At 41.0% G+C, this 15062-nt stretch overlaps 1 long non-coding RNA gene across 1 annotated transcript in view; it reads left to right on the top strand.

Moving 5' to 3' along the window:
- The first annotated feature begins 6402 nt into the window (after window positions 1–6402).
- LOC138988232 (uncharacterized) overlaps window positions 6403–15062 on the top strand; it is a 29621-nt gene continuing 20961 nt past the window's right edge. The window contains exon 1 of the long non-coding RNA XR_011464519.1: window positions 6403–7610. This is a non-coding gene — a long non-coding RNA (uncharacterized lncRNA). The remainder of the gene's footprint in view (window positions 7611–15062) is intronic.

Below are 15062 nucleotides of genomic sequence, written 5' to 3'. Positions count from 1 at the left end.
CCATCGAGTCAGTCCCCTTCTCCTCCTGCCCCCAATCCCTCCCAGCATCAGAGTCTTTTCCAAGGAGTCAACTCTTCCCATGAGGTGGCCAAAGGACTGGAGCTGCAGCTTCAGCATCATTCCTTCCAAAGAAATCCCAGGGCTGATCTCCTTCAGAATGGACTGGTTGGATCTCCTTGCAGTCCAAGGGACTCTCAAGAGTCTTCTCCAACACCACAGTTCAAAAGCATCAATTCTTTGGCACTCAGCCTTCTTCACAGTCCAACTCTCACATCCATACATGACCACTGGAAAAACCATAGCCTTGACTAGATGGACTGTTGTTGGCAAAGTAATGTCTCTGCTTTTCAATATGCTATCTAGATTGGTCATAACTTTCCTTCCAAGGAGCAAGTGTCTTTTAATCTCATGGCTGCAGTCACCATCTGTAGTGATTTTGGAGCCCAGAAAAATAAAGTCTGACACTGTTTCCCCATCTACTTCCCATGAAGTGGTGGGACCGGATGCCATGATCTTCGTTTTCTGAATGTTGAGCTTTAAGCCAACTTTTTCACTCTCCGCTTTCACTTTCATCAAGAGGCTTTTGAGTTCCTCTTCACTTTCTGCCATAAGGGTGGTGTCATCTGCATATCTGAGGTTATTGATATTTTTCCCGGCAATCTTGATTTCAGCTTGTGCTTCTTCCAGCCCAGCATTTCTCATGATGTACTCTGCATATAAGTTAAATAAGCAGGGTGGCAATATACAGCCTTGACGTACTCCTTTTCCTATTTGGAACCAGTCTGTTGATTCATGTCCAGTTCTAACTGTTGCTTCCTGACCTGCATACAGGTTTCTCAAGAGACAGGTCAGGTGTTCTGGTATTCCCATCTCAGAATTTTCCACAGTTTATTGTGATCCACACAAAGGCTTTGGCATAGTCAATAAAGCAGAAACAGATGTTTTTCTGGAACTCTCTTGCTTTTTCCATGATCCAGTGGATGTTGGCAATTTGATCTCTGGTTCCTCTGACTTTTCTAAAATGAGCTTGAACATCAGGAAGTTCACAGTTCACGTATTGCTGAAGCCTGGCTTGGAGAATTTTGAGTATTACTTTTCTAGCATGTGAGATGAGTGCAATTGTGCAGTAGTTTGAGCATTCTTTGGCATTGCCTTTCTTTGGGAATGGAATGAAAACTGACCTTTTCCAGTCCTGTGGCCACTGCTGAGTTTTCCAAATTTGCTGGCATATTGAGTGCAGCACTTTCACAGCATCATCTTTCAGGATTTGAAAGAGCTCAACTGGAATTCCATCACCTCCACTAGCTTTATTCGTAGTGATATTTTCTAAGCCCACTTGACTTCACATTCCAGGATGTCTGGCTCTAGGTCAGTGATCACACCATCGTGATTATCTTGGTCATGAAGATCTTTTTTGTACAGTTCTTCTGTGTATTCTTGTTGCCTCTTCTTAATATCTTCTGCTTCTGTTAGGTCCATACCATTTCTGTCCTTTATGGAGCCCATCTTTGCATGAAATGTTCCCTTGGTATCTCTGATTTTCTTGAAGAAATCTCTAGTCTTTCCCATTCTGTTGTTTTCCTCTATTTCTTTGCATTGATTGCTGAGGAAGCCTTTCTTATCTCTTCTTGCTATTCTTTGGAACTCTGCATTCAGATGCTTATATCTTTCCTTTTCTCCTTTGCTTTTCGCTTCTCTTCTTTTTGCAGCTATTTGTAAGGCCTCCCCAGACAGCCATTTTGCTTTTTTGCATTTCTTTTCCATGGGGATGGTCTTGATCCCTGTCTCCTGTACAATGTCACGAACCTCATTCCATAGTTCATCAGACACTCTACCTATCAGATTTGGCCCTAAAATCTACTTCTCACTTCCACTGTAAAATCATAAGGGATTTGATTTGGGTCATACCTGAATGGTCTAGCGGTTTTCCCTACTTTCTTCAATTTAAGTCTGAATTTGGTAATCAGGAGTTCATGATCTGAGCCACAGTCAGCTCCTGGTCTTGTTTTTGCTGACTGTATAGAGCTTCTCCATCTTTGGCTGCAAAGAATATAATCAATCTGATTTTGGTGTTGACCATCTGGTGATGTCCATGTATAGAGTCTTCTCTTGTGTTGTTGGAAGAGGGTGTTTGCTATGACCAGTGCATTTTCTTGGCAAAACTCTATTAATAGTCTTTTCCCTGCTTCATTCCATATTCCAAGGCCAAATTTGCCTGTTACTTCAGGTGTTTCTTGACTTCCTACTTTTACATTCCAGTCCCCTATAATGAAAAGGACATCTTTTTTGGGTGTTAGTTCTAAAAGGTCTTGGAGGTCTTCATAGAACCGTTCAACTTCAGCTTCTTCAGCGTTACTGGTTGGGGCATAGACTTGGATTACTGTGATATTGAATGGTTTGCCTTGGAAATGAACAGAGATCATTCTGTCATTTTTGAGATTGCATCCAAGTACTGCATTTTGGACTCTTTTGTTGACCATCATGGCCACTCCATTTCTTCTGAGGGATTCCTGCCCTCAGTAGTAGATATAATGGTCACCTGAGTTAAATTCACCCATTTCAGTCCATTTCAGTTCGCTGATTCCTGGAATGTCGACATTCACTCTTGCCATCTCTTGTTTGACTACTTCCAATTTGCCTTGATTCATGGACCTGACATTCCAGGTTCCTATGCAATATTGCTCTTTACAGCATCAGACCTTGCTTCTATCACCAGTCACATCCACAGCTGGGTATTCTTTTTGCTTTGGCTCCATCCCTTCATTCTTTCTGGAGTTATTTCTACACTGATCTCCAATAGCATACTGGGCATCTACTGACCTGGGGAGTTTCTCTTTCAGTATCCTATCATTTTGCCTTTTCATAGTGTTCATGAGGTTCTCAAGGCAAGAATGCTGAAGTGGTTTGCCATTCCCTTCTCCAGTGGACCACATTCTGTCAGATCTCTCCACCATGACCCACCTGTCTTGGGTTCCCCCACGGGCATGGCTTAGTTTCTTTGAGTTAGACAAGGCTGTGGTCCTAGTGTGATTAGATTGACTAGTTTTCTGTGAGTATGGTTTCAGTGTGTCTGCCTTCTGATGCCCTCTTGCAACACCTACCATCTTACTTGGATTTTTCTTACCTTGGGCGTGGGGTATCTCTTCACAGCTGCTCCAGCAAAGTGCAGCCACTGCTCTTTACCTTGGACGAGGGGTATCTCCTCACTGCTGCCATTCCTGACCTTCAACGTGGGATTCCTTCTCTAGGCCCTCCTGTGCCCGCGCAGCCACCGCTCCTAGGACGTGGGGTTGGTCCTCCCAGCCGCTGCCCTTGGCCTCGGGCGTGGGGCATGTGGTACCTCCTCCCCGCCGCCGCCCCTGCCCTCGGACGTGGGGTAACTCCTCCCAGCCGCCACCCCTGACTTCGGACGTGGGGTAGCTCCTCTTCGACCGTGCTTAGGCCGCCGCTGCGCTTAGTGCGCCGGTCGCAGCCGTTGCCGCGCTTAGAAAGAAGTTTCTACAAAGCAAGCGTTATAGCCTAAAGGACTATAGTTTCTTTGAGAGGTGATTAGTTCATGAGGGTGGAGCCTTTGCTCCACCAGGATTATAAGCATACCTTGGAGATATGTGGGTTCTGTTCTAGAAAATCCCAATAAAGTGACTATCTCAATAAAACGAGTCACACTATTTTTTTGGTTTCCTATTGCATATAAAACTTATGTTCCCAATTTGCTATAGTATACTAATTGTGCCACAGCGTTATGTCTTAAAAAAAAATACAATGTACATAACATATTAAAAAACACTTTATTGCTAAAAAATGTTAACTGACATCTGAACCTTTGCAGATCCTAAACGTTTGGCTGGTAGAAGGTCTTGCCTCAATCTTGATGGCTGCTGACTGAATAGGGTTGAGGTTGCTGAAGGTTTGGCTCTAGCAATTTCATAAAATAACTGTGAAGTTTGCATCATCATTTGACTCTTCCTTTCACAAACAGTTTCTCTGCACCATACAATGCTGTTTGACAACATTTTACTCACAGTAGAACTTCTCTTCAAAACTGAAGTCAATCTTTTCAAACCTTGCCACTTCTTTATTAACTGAGTTTACATATATTCTAAATTCTTAGTTGTCATTTCAACACTCCCCAAAGCATCTTCCCTAGGAATAGATTCCTTCTCAAGAAGCCATTTTCTTTGTTCACCATAAGAAGCAAGTCCTCATCCATTAAAATTTTATCATGAGATAGTTGAAATTTAGTCACAACTCCAGGCTGCACTTTAAATTCTAGTTCTTTTGCTATTTCTAACACATCTGCAGTTACTTCCTCCACTGAAGTCTTGAGCCCTCAAAGTCACCCATGAAGGTTGGAATCAACTTCTTTCAAACTCCTATTAATGCTGATAGTTTGATCTCTTCCCATGAGTCATGGAAGTTCTTAATGGCATCTAGAATGGTGAATTTTTTCCAGAAGCTTTTCAATTGGCTTTGCCCAAATCTACCAGAAGAATCACTATCTATGAATAAAGATAAAGCCTTATGAAATATATTTCTTATAGAATAAGACTTGAAAGTTGGAATGACTCCTTGATCTATGAGCCACAGAATGGATGGTTCTGTTAGCAGGCACAAAAAAATAACATTAATTCCATCATACATGTCATCAGATGTCTGAGTGCATTGTTGATGAGCATTAACATTTTGAAAGTATTCTTTTTTTCCTGAGTAATGGATTTCAAGGTGATTTGAACACATTCAGTAAACCGTGTTGTAAACAAATATACTGTCATCCATACTTTGTTATTCTATTTACAGAGCTCAGGCAGAGTAGATTTAGCATAATTCTAAGGGCCCTAGGATTTTCAGAATGGTAAATGAGCATTGGCTTAGAGTTATCAGCCAACTTAGAGTCATCAGCTGCATTGCCATTAGACTCAAGAGTCAGACTGTCCTTTGTTTTCTTTTTTTTCATCTTATTTATTTTTATATTTTATTTTATTTTTTAACTTTACAATATTGTATTGGTTTTGCCATATATCAAAATGAATCCACCACAGGTATACATGTGTTCCCCATCCTGAGCCCTCCTCCTTCCTCCATCCCCATACCATCCCTCTGGGTCGTCCCAGTGCACCAGCCCCAAGCATCCAGTATCGTGCATTGAACTTGGACTGGCGACTCATTTCATATATGATATTATATATGTTTCAATGCCATTCTCCCAAATCATCCCACCCGCGCCCCCTCGCACAGACTCCAAAAGACTGTTCTATACATCAGTGTCTCATTTGCTGTCTCGTATACAGGATTATTGTTACCATCTTTCTAAATTCCATATATATGCATTAGTATACTGTATTGGTGTTTTTCTTTCTGGCTTACTTAACTCTGTATAATAGGCTCCAGTTTCATCCACCTCGTTAGAACTGATTCAAATGTATTCTTTTTAATGGCTGAGTAATACTCCATTGTGTATATGTACCATAGCTTTCTTATCCATTCATCTGCTGGTGGACATCTAGGTTGCTTCAGACTGTCCTTTGAAACTTTGAAGCCAGGCATTGACTTGTCTCTAGCAGTGATGGTCTTAGATGGCATCTCAATAGAATCCTGTCTCATCTACACTGAAAATCTGTGAGGATGGTGTTAGAGTGCATGCATGCATGTTCAGTCGACTCAGTCATGTCCGATTCTTTTCGACTCTATGGACTGTAGCCCACTAGGCTCCTCTGTCCATGGAAATCTCCAGGCAAGAATACTGAAGCGGGTTGCCATACCCTTCTCCAGGGGAATCTTCCTGACCCAGGGATCAAACCCAGGTCTCCTGCACTGCAGGCAGATTCTTAACTAATGAGCCACCAGGGAAGTCTGGTGTTAGTGTAACTGCCATTTATCTTCGCTAGATCTTCTGGATAAGTTACTGCAGCTTCTACATGAGCACCTGCTGTTTCACTTTGCACTTTTATGTTATGGAGACAGCTGCTTTCATTAAACCTCATGAAACCCCTGCTAGCTTCACCTTTCCTCTGCAGCTTCTTCACCTCTCTCAGCCTTTAGAGACTGAGGAGAGTTGGGGCTTTGCTCTGGATAGGCTTCAGCTTAAGGGAATATTGTGGCTAGTTTAATCACCTATCTAGACACTATAACTTTCTCCATATCAGTAATAAGACTGTTTCACTTTCTTATCATTTGTGTGTTCACTGGAGTAGCACTTTTAATTTCCTTCTCTTTTTCTTTGCATTTACAATTTGGCTAAGTGTTTGGCACAAGAAGCTCAGCTTTCAACCTACCTTAGCTTTCAACATGCTTTTTTCCCTGAACTGAACTCTTCTCTAAATTTAATCATTCCTGGTTTATGATTTAAAGTGAGAGATGAACACTTGGGGGTATTGTAAGGTTATTAATTGACCTAATTTCAATGTTGTTGTGTCTCAGGGAATAGAGAGGCCCAAGGAGAGGGAGAGAGATGGGGGAATAGTGTTTGGTGAAGCAGTTAGAACACATATTTATTGATTAAACTCAATTTTATATGGACAGAGTTCATGATGTCCCAAAACAATTACAATAATTAAATCAAAGATCACTGATCACAGATCACCATAGCAAATCAACATGTACACTTTGCTATATTTAAAATGGATAACCAGCAAGGACCTAATGTATAGCACATGGAACTCTGCTCAATGTTATGTGGCAGCCTGGATAGGAAAGGAGCTTGGGGGAGGATGTACACATGTATATGTATGGCTGAGTCCCTTCCGCTGTTCACCTAAAGTGATCACAATATTGTTAATTGGCTATACCCCAGTAAAAATAAAATTTTTAAAGCAATTGAATAATAATGAAAAAGTTGGAAAATTACCAAAATTACCAAAATATGATACAGAGACGCAAATCAAGAAAATGCTATTGGAAAAATGATGCCAATAGTCTTGCTTGATGTAGGGTTGCCACAAACTTTCAATTTATATTAAAAAAATGCAATGTCTGCAAATAAGCAAAGCACAGTAAAATGAGGTATGCCTGTAGAGTACTTACAAAAGAGATCCTAGATAGCTTCATCACCCTTCCTTGCCTTAGGAAGACACAGTGAGAAGAAGGCTGCTTACAACCAGGAAATGGGTTCTTACCAGACACCTAATCTGCTGGCTCCTTGATCCTGGAATTCTTTGTCTTCAGAACTCTGAGAAATAAGTGATTCTTGTTTAAGCCACAAGCCTATATGCTATTTTTGCTACAGCAGCCCTAACAGAGAAAGACCTGGACATTAAACAAAATAGTTCTTATACCAAATCAATTAAACTTTAAGCACGTGGAAAATTTGTGGAGACCTACGAGTGTTTGCCTCTCTCAAGGTTAGTTTCAAAGTGCAGGGAGACAGACTGGATTTTGTGTAATTTCCAGTAATGTAGTACCTGATGAGAACCCATGTACCTTTAGTGTTGCAATAATATAAAAAGCCTCAGGAGCACCCCAGCTAACACAAGTCTTCAGAGACAGTCAAGCAAATGGTGTCTGGGGCTGCAGAAACCTGCAAAGAGAGGATCCAGGGTAAACATGACTTCCAAGCTGACCATTGCTCTTTTGCTTTCTTGGCAGTTTCATGCTCTCTGTAGCATCAGGCAAAGGTAGGTACATACTTCTGATTACTAGAGCTTTCTTTTATCCAATTATGATCCTCAGAAAGTAAGGCTTTGAGAACAAAATGCTTTAAGAACAAACATTTATTTTCAAAACAAAAAAAAATTTCATTTAATGTGAACAAGGATGAAAAATGACTTCCAGAGTCCTTGGACAACTTTACCTTTACTAACACTTTCTTTGGCTCTAAAGATGTATGTTTTCTTTTGATTTTAAAAGAAATTGAAATATTTTCACAGGCCTCTAAAATTATTGTGGTGCCTAGGCACTGCGTCTATTATGCTACATGCATAAGTCAGCTGTGATTGAATCAGAGTTTGAATTATTTAGGCTCTATCTCTATTCCTCTAAGGAAGTTGTGATATTTGGATTGGTATAAACATTTGGTTGCTAAAAATAAAATCTTGTTTTATAACACATTTATTTACATGTCTGAATATAAGTTGAATTTTATAGACCAATGTATGGGACTTCCCTATAGCTCAGATGGTAAAGAATCTGCCTGCAATGCAGAAGATCTGGGTTCAATTCCTGGGTCAGGAAGATCCTCTGGAGAAAGGAACGGCAACCCACTCCAGTATTCTTGCCTGGAGAAGCCCACGGACAGAGGAGCCTGGTGGGCTACAGTGCATAGCATCACAAAGAGTTGGACACAACTGAGCGACTAACATTACTACTGTCACTATATATAAATACATATGTACCCAAACCCAGTTACAATTTGTATTATATTCCTTGGGATCCAGAGTTGATAAATATTGTTCATTAACATTGAGCTAGGTAACCCATATGTTTTATTTATCATTCTGTTGATGAAGATTCAGACAATAATCATTTCCTATCTGTTTTGAAGACCCCATGAGGGATCCTAGACCCTTCTGAGAATCTGTTCTACAGCAAGTAACATCTTGTTTTTAACATGTGGTTTCTGCACTTGAATTTTTTCTTTCATCTTTCATTAGCATTAAATAATTTTTTAAAAACACATCTCTGTGAAATAGACATAAGTTTCTATTCTTTCTAAAGATGGTTTATTTGTTGATGTTATTATAGCTGACCTCTTGGAAATATCACTATGGTTTCACAAAGGATTCTGCAAAATCAAGTGGAAAGAAAAGTGTCATATGGAGGTTCAACATTAATTTTAAAAACTATAAATATTAGTCTTCACATAGAAAGTTACTCAAAGCAGTCAGCAAAAACATTTTCAGTTCAGTTCAGTTGCTCAGTCATGTCTGACTCTTTGCGACCCCATGAACTCCAGCACTCCAGACCTCCCTGAAAGAAAGCAAATGGAAGTCAAAGTAAAAGTGAAGTTGCTCAGTTGTGTCCGACTCTTTGAGACCCCATGGACTGTAGCCTACCAGACTTCTCCATCCACGGAATTTTCCAGGCAAGAATACTGGAGTGGGTTGCCATTTCCTTCTCCAGGGATCGAACCCAGGTCTCTCGCATTGTAGACAGATGTTTTACCCTCTGAGCCACCAATGGGAGTCAAAGGATAGCCAAAAAGTAGTCTTATTTGCAGCAATCTTCTTCTTAAAATTAAGACTTTTGTGTGTGTGTGATCCTTAACTCATCATGTTAGAGTTTAAAGAGATGCAGCAGAGTTCTTCCTTTTAATGAAACCAGTGCCTATTCCTTTATTATTTTCACTGCTTCCATTGTGCCAAGTCTGAGCACACTGCTTCAGTGCCAGTGGATGATAACATGTTCCATTCCTTTCCATTCAAAATGTGTCAAATAATGAAGAATGGTTCAGAATAGATTACACTGTAAAAGTTTAGAAATCATGTAATTGCTTTTAAAAGTGCTGAGTTATTTTGCATCTGCCAATGAAGAGTAACAGGGTTCTGGGTGTTCAGTGGTAAACAAAAATAAGAAATATCTCTGTCTTTATGAAACTTAATGTGGTGCAGATGTCTGTTTGGTTTTGGCTCGTGTTCCCTAGCTTCCAAATCCTAGAGCAGTAATTCCACTTACTTGATATAAACAGATTCTGAACCACCGCCTGGGGAGCTGGCTAACTTTCATCCTTTAAAGTAATTAGAGAAGCAGGACAGAGTTTCTGAAATAATAAGTTTAAATTGGGAATGTTATGGCTTCCCTGGTTATTCAGCAGTAAAGAATGCAGGAGAATTGCTAAAGACACAGGTTCAATCCTTGAGTTGGGAAGATCCTCTGGAGAAGGAAATGGCAACTCACTCCAGTATTCTTGCCTGGAAGTCCCCATGGACAGAGGAGCCTGGCAGGCTACAGTCCATGGGGTCACAAAGAGTGGGACATGAACGACTGAACAACAGCAGTGATTAAAGCAACTCTTGGTTCATCCTGGTTAACTTTAGCAACCTGCCTCCAGATTACCCAGGAATTCCCTTTACTGTGACTTCTGAGTCCAATGGCCTTTGGCAACATAAGTGAAGTGCTGCCGTGGTTACTGGAAAATTGTGAAGAAATCCTGTTGGGACCATTTCAGTTAACCACTGAACTCAAAGGACCACGATTTCAATGCCAAAGAATACCTAAAAACAGGTAAATAAAGCATCTCCCCGGAGAAGGCGATGGCACCCCACTCCAGTACTCTTGCTTGGAAAATCCCATGGACAGAGGAACCTGGTAGGCTGCAGTCCATGGGGTCGTGAAGAGTCGGACACAACTGAGCGACTTCACTTTCATTTTTCACTTTCATGCATTGGAGAAGGAAATGGCAACCCACTCATGTTCTTGCCTGGAGAATCCCAGGGACAGTGGGGGGCCTCGTGGGCTGCCATCTCTGGGGTCACACAGAGTCAGACACGACTGAAGCGACTTAGCAGCAGCAGCAGCAAAGCATCTCCCAATTTTTTTTTTTTTAGCTCATTCACAAACAGACCTCTCCTGAGACTTTAGAAAAAGTGGGTGCAGACAGTAGTTACACAGATAGTTTTGAGAAAAGTTGGTTTGATTTTTCGCAATTAAAATTTTCATTTATCATGTAACTACTAAGGAAAACTCAGAAAACTCAGCTCCTCAATTACCTGATGGAATATTACTAACTCCAACCTGCCACCTTTTCTGTTGCTGCTGCTTAAATGATTACTTTTTCATTTGTTTGCCTCTTCAGTGAAAGAAAAAAACAGCAAAAGCAATTTCGCTTTTTTAATTACTGAAAATGTAGAGTAAAACAGTAAACTTAATACTATTAATTTCTCAAAAAAAAAAAAAAGGCACAATGAAAAAGTTTCTTTGCTCTTACCTAATTCAATGCTGAGTGCCAAAGAATTGATGCTTTTGAATTGTGGTGTTGGAGAAGACTCTTGAGAGTCCCTTGGACTGCAAGGAGATCCAACCAGTCCATTCTGAAGGAGATCAGCCCTGGGATTTCTTTGGAAGGAATGATGCTAAAGCTGAAACTCCAGTACTTTGGCCACCTCATGCGAAGAGTTGACTCATTGGAAAAGACTCTGATACCGGGAGGGGTTGCGGGCAGGAGGAGAAGGGGACGACAGAGGATGAGATGGCTGGATGGCATCACTGACTCAATGGACGTGAGTCTGAGTGAACTCCGGGAGTAGGTGATGGACAGGGAGGCCTGGCGTGCTGCGATTCATGGGGTCGCAAAGGGTCAGACACGACTGAGGGACTGATCTGATCTGATCTGAGCTGGTGAGTCATTACCACACCACCTGACCTGCCTCTTGAGAAACCTGTTTGCAGGTCAGGAAGCAACAGTTAGAACTGGACATGGAACAACAGACTGGTTCCAAATAGGAAAAGGAGTCCATCAAGGCTGTATATTATCACCCTGCTCATTTAACTTATATGCAGAGTACATCATGAGAAACACTGGGCTGGAGGAAGCACAAGCTGGAATCAAGATTGCTGGGAGAAATGTCAATCTGCATATCAACTCAGATATGCAGATGACACCACCCTTATGGCAGAAAGTGAAGAAGAATTAAAGAGCCTCTTGATGAAAGTGAAAGAGAAAGTGAAAGTGAAAATGAACTGAACTGAACTGGTGAGTCATTAAAGGTTGCTTCCAGGCCTATTAATTTCCCAGTATTTCCAGTCTTCTGTTCTGCTGGTGTAGTGGATTGATGGCCAGAGGGCCCTGAAAGACTAAATACAGTGAGTAGTAAGGATAGGGTGGTATGGGTGCCAATCCGGCTAGAACTCTGATTTTATTTAGTTGAAGTTAGCACATCTACCGAGAAGTTTTTGGAAATAATGGAAAAATTATCCTTTTTTATCGTTTATTTTTCTCATCTTTCAAAGCTGTTGATAACATTGAATTCAGTTCAGTTCAGTCGCTCAATCATGTCTGACTCTTTGCAACCCCATGAATTGCAGCATGCCAGGCCTCCCTGTCCATCACCAACTCCCGGAGTTCACTCAGACTCACGTCCATTGAGTCAGTGATGCCATCCAGCCATCTCATCCTCTGTCGTCCCCTTCTCCTCCTGCCCCAATCCCTCCCAGCATCAGAGTCTTTTCCAAGGAGTCAACTCTTCCCATGAGGTGGCCAAAGTACTGGAGTTTCAGCTTCAGCATCATTCCTTCCAAAGAAATCCCAGGGCTGATGTCCTTCAGAATGGATTGGTTGGATCTCCTTGCAGTCCAAGGGACTCTCAAGAGTCTTCTCCAACACCACAGTTCAAAAGCATCAATTCTTCAGCGCTCATCCTTCTTCACAATCCAACTCTCATATCCATACATGACCACTGGAAAAACCATAGCCTTGACCAGACACACCTTTGTTGGTCATAACTTTCCTTCCAAGGAGTAAGCGTCTTTTAATTTCATGGCTGCAGTCACCATCTGCAGTGATTTTGGAGCCCCCCAAAATAAAGTCTGACACTGTTTCCACTGTTTCCCCATCTATTTCCCATGAAGTGATGGGACCGGATGCCATGATCTTCATTTTCTGAATGTTGAGCTTTAAGCCAACTTTTTCACTCTTCACTTTCACTTTCATCAAGAGGCTTTTGAGTTCCTCTTCACTTTCTGCCATAAGGGTGGTGTCATCTGCATATCTGAGGTTATTGATATTTCTCCCAGCAATCTTGATTCCAGCTTGTGTTTCTTCCAGTCTAGCGTTTCTCATGATGTACTCTGCATATAAGTTAAATAAACAGGAGGACAATATACAGCCTTGACAAACTCCTTTTCCTATTTGGAACCAGCTTGTTGTTCCATGTCCAGTTCTAACTGTTGCTTCCTGACCTGCACACAAATTTCTCAAGAGGCAGATCAGGTGGTCTGGTATTCCCATCTCTTTCATAATTTTCCACAGTTTATTGTGATCCACACAGTCAAAGGCTTTGGCATAGTCAAGAAAGCAGAAATAGATGTTTTACTGGAACTCTCTTGCTTTTTTGATGATCCAGCAGATGTTGGCAATTTGATCTCTGGTTCCTCTGCCTTTTCTAAAACCAGCTTGAACATCAGGAAGTTCACGGTTCACATATTGCTGAAGCCTGGCCTGGAGAATTTTGAGCATTACTTTACTAGCGTGTGAGATGAGTGCATTTGTGTGGTAGTTTGAGCATTCTTTGGCATTGCCTTTCTTTGGGATTGGAATGAAAACTGACCTTTTCCAGTCCTGTGGCCACTGCTGAGTTTTCCAAATTTGCTGGCATATTGACTCACCAGAGTAGCATGTAAATAGCTCAACTCCCTTGCCCCTCAGGTGGATAACTCCAAAGCATGTTTTACATGGTTTCCAGGAAAGCTCTGGGCTTCCCAGGTGACTCAGTGGTAAAAATCTGCCTGCCAGTGCAGGAGACTCAGGTTCAATTTCTTGGTTGAGAAGATCCCCTTGAGGAGGGCATGGCAACCTACTTCTTCTTTTTTTTTTTTTTCTTTGTGTTCCTTTTAGATTTTTGTTTTCTTTTTCTTTTCTTTTATTTTTAAACTTTACATAATTGTATTAGTTTTGCCAAATATCAAAATGAATCCGCCACAGGTATACATGTGTTCCCCATCCTGAACCCTCCTCCCTCCTCCCTCCCCATACCATCCCTCTGGGTCATCCCAGTGCACTAGCCCTAAGCATCCAGTATCGTGCATCGAACCTGGACTGGCAACTCATTTCTTACATGATATTTTACATGTTTCAATGCCATTCTCCCAAATCTTCCCACCCTCTCCCTCTCCCACAGAGTCCATAAGACTGTTCTATACATCAGTGTCTCTTTTGCTGTCTTGTACACTGGGTTATTGTTACCATCTTTCTAAATTCCATATGTATGCATTAGTATACTGTATTGGTGTTTTTCCTTCTGGCTTACTTCACTCTGTATAATAGGCTCCAGTTTCATCCATCTCATTAGAACTGATTCAAATGTATTCTTTTTAATGGCTGAGTAATACTCCATTGTGTATATGTACCGTATCTTTCTTATCCATTCATCTGCTGATGGACATCTAGGTTGCTTCCATGTCCTGGCTATTATAAACAGTGCTGCGATGAACACTGGGGTACACGTGTCTCTTTTGAAAATTCCTTGGACAGAAGAGTCTGGTGGGCTGCAGTTCATGGGGTCGCAAAGAGTCGGATTGAAGTGATTTAGCACACACACAGGTAGTGAAGCTCCAATTAACCCATAACTATAAATTACACTTTATTGATTACCTTTTTGTTTATTCACTATTGTCTCCACTTCACCCACTTTGTTCACTGGAATCACTTCCAAAATAAACTACTGAAACTTGAATTCACAACTGAGTGATAGCTTTTGGGACAACCAGTCTTGAGACAGTAGCTTTGAATACTATGCAAGGCTGGAAACTAACCTTTGTGTTTAGTTTCTTCTTAATTTCTAAAGTGGGTAAAATTATGCCATTTCCTATCACCAAGAGAATTTAAGGACATGTAAAATTCCTATAACTTTTAAAATAGTCAAATAAAATAATATTTTCAAATGTAATCTAGTTCAAATATAATAAAACATATGTACATAGATAGATTAACTAAATGTTCACACAATTATAAGGTAAAAATATTAAGAGAATAATATAATGGCCTGTGCGTGCTAAGTCACTTCAGTCATGTCTGACTCTGTGAGACCCCGTGGACTATGGCCTGCCAGGCTCCTCTCTCCATGAGATTCTCCAGACAAGAACACTGGAATGGCTTGCCATTGCCTTCCCCAGAGGATCTTTCCAATGCAGGGATCGAACTCTGGCATTTGATGCTTCCACTCTCATCTTTTCTGCTGGCAGCACCCTGCTTATATTGCTTTCATGTTTACTCATTATTCTTGAACCATGAGACTAGTGTTAGAGCAAAATTGCTATAATTTCATTATATTGAACAACAAAATAGCAAGGATTTACCTGACATTATATTCAGTGTCATTGTTTATTGGTCAGAATGATTTACTTTGTACCATAGGTTGTCATTGTACAGGAGACTGGGATCAAGACCTTCCCCAAGAAAAAGAAATGCAAAAAAG

This window comes from Bos mutus, chromosome 6, assembly GCF_027580195.1.
Source record: "Bos mutus isolate GX-2022 chromosome 6, NWIPB_WYAK_1.1, whole genome shotgun sequence".
Classification (NCBI taxonomy): domain Eukaryota; kingdom Metazoa; phylum Chordata; class Mammalia; order Artiodactyla; family Bovidae; genus Bos; species Bos mutus.
This window is presented reverse-complemented; position numbering and strand designations above follow the sequence as displayed.